The sequence below is a fragment of the Lactuca sativa genome, chromosome 5 (genome assembly GCF_002870075.4).
Source record: "Lactuca sativa cultivar Salinas chromosome 5, Lsat_Salinas_v11, whole genome shotgun sequence".
NCBI lineage: Eukaryota > Viridiplantae > Streptophyta > Magnoliopsida > Asterales > Asteraceae > Lactuca > Lactuca sativa.
The window spans coordinates 263900347-263909799 of record NC_056627.2 but is presented as its reverse complement, the minus strand read 5'-3'; the positions used below and the strand labels follow the sequence as shown (position 1 = coordinate 263909799).

The window sequence follows — 9453 nt, the reverse complement described above, 5'->3', positions numbered from 1 at the left end:
CTTATTATGTTGTGTGATGATATGCTTGCTAGTATCCTAGTATATAGGATAATTATTTGGGAATATGCCTTGTTAGTTTAGTATCCTAGAGGAATGGATTGTTAAGAGATGGCTAGTTCTGTTAGATCAGCACCCTAGTAGTTGGGTAGCAGTTATGAGTATAGACATGTAGTTGGTCTTGCCTTATGTACGCCGGTAGGAGGTTACCTACGGGTTATGTATGTTGAGCAGTAGCAGAGGGTATTCCATCCCGGTAGGATGATAGGGCCCTAGTATGTTGGTTTGGTAGAGTATTATGTGGTTGCCTGTTATGTGTGCATGTTTGCTAGTGTAGGGCATTCCAACCCGATGGTCGTGGGCCCGGACTATTCCATCCCGGTAGGATGATTGGACTCATAGTAGGTTGACATTCCAACCCGATGGTTGTGGGCCTGGGGTATTCCATGTTGCAAGATGACTGGACCCATAGTAGTAGTTGTTGTAGTTACTGTATGTATAGGGAGTAAGGAATTCCAACCCGATGGTTGTGGGCCAGGAGTATTCCATCCCGGTAGGATGATTGGACTCATAGTAGGTTGGCATTCCAACCCAATGGTTGAGGGGCCTGGGGTATTCCATCTTATGAGATGACTGGACCCATAGTAGTTATTGTTGTGCGTATAGGTGTTTGGGCATTCCAACCTGATGGTTGTGGGCCGAGAGTATTCCATCCCGGTAGGATGATTGGGCTTGTGTATTGTAGGCATTCCAACCCGATGGTTGAGAGCCAGGGGTATTCCAACCGGAAGGTTGATTGGACCCGCAATATGTTGTTCTTTGCTGTATGCGTATGTTTATGTGTGTATGGGTACTTTGTGGGAACTCACTAAGCTTTCGTGCTCACTGTTGTGGTTTATTGTTTTAGGTGCTTCAGGAGATTGTGGTAAGTCGAAGGCATGATCGTACCGCTCCTCATGTTTTATGTTTTATGCGATATGGTCCTAGGGGATACTCTGATGTTTAAACTATTTTGAAAACAAGTTGTATGTATGTAATGGTTTTTGAATGAAATAAAATGTTTAAAAATTGGTTGAAATTTTTGGTCGTTACAAGTGCACGGCCCGAAACTCGAATTTTAGTTAGAGCGGTTTTTGGCCTACGCGACCTAAATGAGAGTTGAAGATCTCATTAATTGGAACTCAACGATAAAAAGACAGACGGAAACGGAGTCTGTATGTAGAATTTATGAAATTTACGCAGAAATTTAACAATATAATCTCCTCCTATTGTTAAATTTAAGATCGGTCAAGAATTAGCGGACGTAGATCTTGTTTTTACCTACGTGTGGATATAAAGAACGTCAAAAATGGAGCTCGTATGTGAAAGTTACGGGGTTTAGAAGTCGGCAGGGTGCTGTGAAAAATCGGGTGACGTGGTTGAATATGTGCCAAGGCTTTCTCCCCAAGGCAAGCCACCAAATGGTAACACTTGGCCATGAACTCGACGAGTAGAGCAGGATTCCAGCCTATAAACAGAGGTGTCAGGTTCCCTCATTCTTCACACCTTCCCAACTTCACTTTCTCTCTCTAAGCCCCCTTAATCCCCCTAAAGTCTAGGTAAACCCCCTAGCACCCGAAGGAAGCCCTGAGGGTCCCGGGGTCCCAAGAAAAGGAGTCTTTCGGTTTGGGAACGCTGCTCCAGCGAAGCCCGGTTTTGCGAAAAAACCCGTTGTAAGTGAGCTACGCCTACCCTATCGATAGTATATCTTATGTTTTAATATAGTAATGTTATTAGGACCTTATAATAATTATTTGGGCTATTATTATGAGTTATATAAGTGTCGTTATAATATCTTTTAACCACTCGCGGTACGGGGAATCTGGTTTAAAAGGCTGCATATGGTTGTTGGATTTCATAAGTGTTTGATGTGTGCAAACTCACTTAGTTTTAAACCTACTTTTAATTATCAAATAACACACAAAAGGCAGTGAACCTGTTAATTGTGGTATAGCTAAATAAGCAGGGTATCGAACACAGGGAACGGCAAATTAAACTAAAAACTAATTTAATCTAAGTTAATTAAGAAGTAGGGATTTTTCTCTAGTTTTACAAGACTAGAAACTTACTAACTATTACTAATTTAAGACTAGAAAATAACGATTTAACTAGATTCAATAATTGGAAAGGAACTTCTGTTTAGTTCAACTTGGTTAACTCTATGGTTGATTTCAAGGTACTAGTGCAATGGATTATTCTTTCGTTGGTTACCGATTCAAGTGATTAGATTCGTATTCACTACCCTAATCCTTAGCAAATAAACTAACTTAAACAGTGGCCAATTGTCTAATTTAATTATATTCACTAGATTAATTATTCGGGTTAAGTTAGACTTGCAATAGTTAACTAATTCATTCTTTTAATTAACTTCTTGTTTGATGGTCATCTTACAAGCTTGCACATGAATTTACTCAATTTTCTTATTAACTCTAGTTTCATATTCATTAATCCTAGACATATAGCATAGTGATCGCTTAGCATATGAGGTCAATAATCAGTAGATGTTCATGCTAATCAATTATCTTCCTATTAACAGAAAATTAATTATTATTCACACACAAGGTTCTTTAGCAAGCTAAAATAACAAAAATTCATCAACTTGGAATTAATCCTACCAATCAATCAAACCTTATTGTCCACTTTGTATCCCCAAACAGAAGTCTAAAGGTTTTAGCTCATAATTAAAGTAAATAACAACAAACAAACAAAGTCAAGTTGCTTAATCATAATGATAAAACAAAAGAATAAGTGGAATGATGAAATTTTGCCTTAATTACTCTCCGGAATCGAATTCTAGCTTCCTTCGTCGTCTTCTAGGGTTTTTCTGGCTTCTCAATCGTAGCAAAGCACTTCTGAATCGTCCCAGAACTCCCTTCAATCGATCTGTGGAATTATCTTTAAATATACGAATCGACTCGTCGAGTCCCTCTCACATTCCCCGTATTGCGATAACTCTCTGGGATTCCGAGTCATTATCTTCTCGATTCTTCGATCAGACTCGCCGAGTAGTCGATCTGACTCGCCGAGTAGGTGCCTTTTTTAGTGTTTTTCTTCTTTATTTCATTCTCGATCTTCTAACTGTTTCTCCTGCTTCCTTTCGCTTCCGAGCTTCATCTTTGGACTGAAAAACATAATTTAACACTTTTAAGTACCTTTTGTCCATACTATGCGATAATTTAGCTAATAAATGAATAAACATGTATACTTAATATGAACTAATTATGTACATATCAAAATACCCCACACTTGTCTTTTGCTTGCCCCCAAGCAAAACTGAATTTTAAACATATTAGAATCATATATAACAACTCCAATCTAACCCATCCATTATGCCAAGACCGCAACGCATGCATTTGTGTCTAAAATTTTTCCTAAAAACCTCCCATACTCCAAATACTCACAATCCTCATAAACACTTGCCCACTCATCCCGAACTATGCTCATTTTATGCAACCCTCTGAATCCATCCGCAGAAAACCTCTTACCCTCAAGGTATTTTTAATTGATCAACCCAAGCATACATAATCTAGAATTACAACTTTTTGATACCACTATGGAGCTCTTTTGAATTCATATTTTCTTTGATATTTGCTTTGATCTCTTTGAATTCACCACCTTTATTGTTTGATTTTCGGGTATCTTCAACTTTTTTGGATTTTCTTGGAATTTTGATCTTTTGATCTTCACTTTAATTGCTCCAAAATTAATACAATTTCTCTTGTAATTCTCTTTTTTTTTTTTTAACATGTACCTCTCTTTTTTCACTCAAATCCCTACAGGCTTAAGCAGGGGCGCTCAATCTCAACCTTTATTGGCTAACGATAATAATCTTCCTGGATACATTTCAAGTTTAGGCTGCTAAACATATTGCATCCCTCGGGCTGAGCAAGGTTGTGTTTTTGTCCCATGATTTCACTGGAATAAGGAAGCCACAAATGCACTAGAACGTATATAGGCTCAACTAAACATTTGGGTTTTCATGCAATTATCAACACAATTCTAACATGGAGTCCTAATTACTTTTACCAAAATTTTCTAAATAAGGTCCTAAGTAATACTTTTGGTATGCAAGTTTTTTTTTAAAAAATAGCCTAAATTAAGACTCTAAATTTTCTATTATGTAACCAACCCCTACCCCACACTTATTTTATGCAATGCCCTCATTGCATATTATGCATGATAAAAACATAAAAAGAAACTAAAGAGGGAATTGGAACAAACTCCCCTGGGATACCAGTGGATAGGTTGATCACTTTCATTTTAGCTCCAACTTCAATTGACTTTAGACATGGTAACATCTCATCCATGCCTTGGGTGTCTCGTCTCGTGTGGGTCGCTCCAAATACGTGGAAAACAGTGTAAGATCTTCAGGAATTAATATGGAAAGAATAAATAGTCAAGTGGTACTCTAATTAGCATCAAATCAGCAGCCCCTTCGACATGAAACCAAACGACTCGTCGAGTATATACCAGACTCGTCGAGTTACTACGGGAAATCTTCGGGTTTTTGAGAATTAAGGGCGACTCGTCGAGTCAGTTTAGTGCGCTCGACGAGTTGGTTACTGAATGAAAATTATAGAATTCTGCATCTGATCCAGCTTCCAATAAACTCTCTATACTTTCTATTCACTTCTAGACTCCCTTGACAACATCTCTAAAGACCGGACTCAATACTTTGACTCTAACACTCCTTTTTTCTTGACTCTCTTTCTCACTTGGATTCTATAACTCTAAACCCTTTTGAAGCTTAGCACTCCTAATTCAATTCTGAAAAATTGTCAAAGCATCAAACATTAATTAAACATCAAAAACAAGCTTTAAAAACATCAAACAAACCAAATAAAAAAAACAAACACAAAATTAAAAATTGTTCAATAAAAATGCATAAAAACATCAATCCTCCTCCTCATCATAATCAAGCCCTACTCCACTTCCTCCAGCCCCACTTCTTCTTGCACTTATCACTTCTTCCCATGTTGGAATATATGGAAAGTTACCACCATCAATGTGTGGAATGTTAAAGTGGTCAAAAAGTCGGATATGAGATTGGTTGCTAAAATTCAAGCCCCGCGCCATTTGATCCTGGAATCGCCTCATCTCCACATTGTACCAATCCATTGGTACTTCGTCATTCTCAACCGGAATCACCGACGGCTCCTCCTCAATATCCTGCTGTCTCCTCGAACGAACCCTCCTCCCCGGTGCTTCGGGACCAACAACCGGATCATCATTTGGGATGGCATAATGGCCACCACCATAATCTTCAATAATTCTCTCTCTCCGGAAAAGAATTGGATTAAACGGAGGTGTAGGGATCAACGCCATGAAGTTCCACACACCGCGGTTCATCAACCCGAATGAATTTGCCAACCGGGTGACAAACATCCCACCATTAATTCGGGAAGTTTTGCGATCCTTGACTGCACCCTCCGAGAGATATGAAGCTAGACACCAAGGAATGTTGCAAAAAACGCCGGGTGTAATGATGCTCCATAAATAGAAAACGTCAAGGTTGGAAACCTTGTCATCATCCTTTCGTTGATTGATGGTGGATGAAATGAGGCGGTGCATGAGGCGGTGTGTTGGGGATCGAATGCTCCCTTCCTGTGCCGACTTTGGGATGTAGACTTTGTTACCAATAGTATTCCACCAGCCCGTACTTGTAACTCCTTCGGGAAACACCATATGGGTTTGTGCCAAAAAGGCCTGAAATATGGGTGTTGAGACCAAGGGCTGATCATAAACCCCTAATCGACAGGCAAGATCCACCATAGAGCATTGACGAAACTCTCCCCCAAGACAAAAACTGAAGCTGGACGGGTGATAAGCATCCACTCCCCCGGTAAAAGATACCGTGGAGAAAAACTCCAAACAAAGCTCCAAATAAACCGGCTCCTGAATACGGAAGACCCGGCTCCACCCGTCACACACCATTGTTTCGCCTTCATGGTGAAACTCCTTCAAGAGATAAGGAGCTAACTCCTCCTCATAACGAACATTCTGCAGCCAATCCCAATCTATCCGGTTGGGCACATAGACCTCTTTCTTCTTGATATCAGCCAGCTTCTTCTTCCATTTCCGCGATGTCGAAGCGGACTCGATTTGTGAGAAGTTTAGCCATGGAAAATCCCCTTGGTTGCCACTGGAACTTTGCCCACTTCTGAACATGATTTCTGCAAAACAAAAACCCAAAACCCAGAAAAACACAGAATATAATTAAAAAAATCGCGCATATGTTTCCCGACTCGACTCGTCGAGTCTAGGCATGACTCGGCGAGTCGCTCGAACTGCACGAGTCAGTCGGCGGGTCGATGAAAATTAGGCCATGGAACCTGGAAATTTCGTCAAGGGTTTTGTCTAGGGACTTACTATTAAGGTATTAAGGCCAGAATAAGCAATCAAAACAACATAATTCATGAAAAATCAAAACCCTAGAAATTTACTACTTTTCAAAAACGGGTTTTTCATGCAATTGCTACCATAGATGGCCTTATAATCACATTCTTAACAGAAAACAAGAAGAAATTTGTTACCTTTTGAGATTGAACTTGATAAATTTGAAGAAAACGTGAAGAACAAAGATGAATGCTTGAGAGGAACTTTAGAATGAGGCGCCCATCGAGTGTGTATGTGAAAAACTGATTCTTAGGGTTAAAACCCTAGTTACCAGATGTAAAAGTAATTTCGAAATTATTTTTTTTTCTGTAAATAATACCGACTCGTCGAGTCCGGGTCAGACTCGGTGAGTCTGGTCGCGAAGTCAAAGTTTTTCTGAAATCCATATGGACTCGTTGATTCGTGGTCAGACTCGGCGAGTCTCTTGCAAAAAATTCATAATTTTCAAAATTTTGTTATTTATTTAAAATCATTTCACCCCACACTTAACCTATGCACACTCTCAAGCAGACATGTCCGATGATTTGGAAGATTAAAATTCTAAAAACGAAGGAAAAATTAAAAAAACTAAAAAGTAAAAGAAAGCAAACTCTGTATAACGGGTTGCCTCTCGCCAAGCGCTTCTTTTTAAGGAGTCATTAGCTAGACTCCTTCCCATCTGCGTTTCGTCATCTCCGAGCATCGGGAACGCACGCCTAACTTTTTGTGATTTGTACTTGGTCTTGTAAGCGTGAATCTTCTTCTTGTAAGCCCTTTTTAATTCATCTCTTTTCCTTTTCACAGCCTCATCCTCAGCTTCTTGGGCTTCCCTTTTCCTCTTTTTCTTCTTTACCCCATTCTTTTTCACCTTCTCTTGCACCTCCTTCTCTTTAAATTTAATTACTTCACATTTCATGATGGTTTGTGCTTTAGGTTTAGTAGCGAATGGTTGACCAACTTCTACCATCCTTTCCTTTGTCTCTTCATCCTTTCCAGTGCTCAACCCATCTTCAAACGGAATTGTATCAAGACATGCCACATCGGTGTATTGAACTTTTCTTCCCTTTCCTCCTTCTGCTGTTTGTTCTTCTAAAGAATCATGAATACTATCTAAATTCAAGGTATGTGAAGAACTAGTAACAAACAGATTTAAGTCGTCCAAGTCTTCGTCAAATTCGACTGGACTCGTCGAGTCCATTAAAGTGACTCGGCAAGTCTGATCGGGTTTCATCACTTCTTGGGTGTTTTCTGAGTTGGCTCCTTCCAGTAAATTTTCTAACTCTTCCAAGTCCTTATCAAAAACTTGCTTGGATCATCTTTTAACAAAAGTTCAAGCTCTCTTTGTAATATCTCATCATCCAATTGGATAATTGAGATTTCTTCATTCTTTTCCTCTTCTTGCTTGGCTTCTGGAATAGCTTTAAACATTATAGATTCATCACCCACCCTTAATATCAATGTAGACTCACATATATCAATTAAAGCACACGCGGTGTTTAAGAATGATCTCCCCAAAATAATTGGAATTTCGGGGTCTTCTTTCATATCAACTACCACGAAGTCTACTAGGAAAATAAACTCGTTGACTTTTATTAGGAGATCCTCACAAACGCCTTGTGGATGAATTATCGTCTTGTCCGCTAAGTGGATCTTCATATTTTCCGGCCTTGGTTCTAGTAAATTCAACTTCTTAAAGAATAACAAAGGCATCAAATTGATGCTTGCCCTCGAATCAGCTAATGCTCAGGTGAAAACTTCATTACCAAATTGGCACGGAATCACCATATTTCCCGGATCACCCTTCTTTTTAGGTAGCTCACTCATCAATATTTCCGCGATTTCAGCCAAATCCTTCCTAGCAGCAAAAAGGTCCTTAAGCAAGTTGAAGTACTTAGGTGTTTGTAGCATTGTTTCCACAAATGGCACATTGAATTGTAAAGCTTTAACATGCGTCATGAAGGTCCTGTATGCTTCTACTTTTTCTGCAGGCATGGCTTTGATTGGGTATGGCAGAGGAGGATTATAAGGCTTCAAAGAACTGACAGTTTTCTCATTTACGCATGGACTCGTCGAGTCCATTAAAGTGACTCGGCGAGTCGGATCGGGTTTTGCTGGGTCCGATTCTTCTACCTTTTCTGCCTTCTTCTTGGAGATTCTCAGTGCTTCTGTAACTGTTTCTTCACTGCTGGAGGTTATCACACTTACATTCTCCATTCTTGGATTGGGTTCGGTGTTACTCGGAAGTTGACTCGGTCTTCTATCATTCACTTGATGCGCAAGCTGCCCCAGCTGTTTCTCAATGTTGAGAATTGATGCTTGCTGATTCCTAAGCATGTTTCTGGTCTCGTGTATGGCAGCATCGTGATCATTGTGTCTTTTTTCGGACGCGGCTATGAATCTAGTGAATAATTCTTCTAAATCGGCTTTCTTTTCCACCGGTTCTTCCTTTTGGTATAGTCCCCTCTCCTTCTGCTTGTATTTCTCCTCCTTTGCCTTCTTATACTCCTCGTATGGTAGCCAATCCTTCTTAGGTTTCTGCCAATTTTCATCATACCGATCATCACTTGAATAAAAGACTTGAGCTTTCTTATTTCCATTCTCATCCAAATCACAATCCTTTGCAAGATGGGGCCCTCCACAATTTTCGCATCCTACCCTAATAGCATGGATTGCTTGATCCATTTTTGTCATTCTTCGATCTAGACTATCAAGCTTTGCTATCACCGCCGCCATGCTATCATTTACCGCGTTTACTACCCCTCGACTCACTTTGTTTCTCGAATTGTGGTATTCTCTAGAGTGCTTAGAGAATTCTTCAATTAATTCTTTAATTACCGGGGGCGCCTTCTTTGTAAGCAGGCCTTGAGAATCAAGCAATTGCCTTGTGGTGACATTGACTCCATCATAGAAAATGGAGACCTCTTGTTGGCTATTAAGGTCATGGTGGGGGCAATTTCTAAGTAGGCTCTTGTACCTTTCCCAAGCTTCATAAAGAGATTCTCCGGGTTGTTGCTCGAAGTTGGCAATGGCTTTCTTTAGCTT

At 39.8% G+C, this 9453-nt stretch overlaps 1 non-coding gene across 1 annotated transcript; it reads left to right on the top strand.

Annotated features, from left to right (window-relative positions):
* The first annotated feature begins 9346 nt into the window (after window positions 1-9346).
* Window positions 9347-9453, top strand: LOC111878858 (small nucleolar RNA R71). The gene has a single exon (XR_002845957.2). It is a non-coding gene; the product is annotated as a small nucleolar RNA R71 (small nucleolar RNA).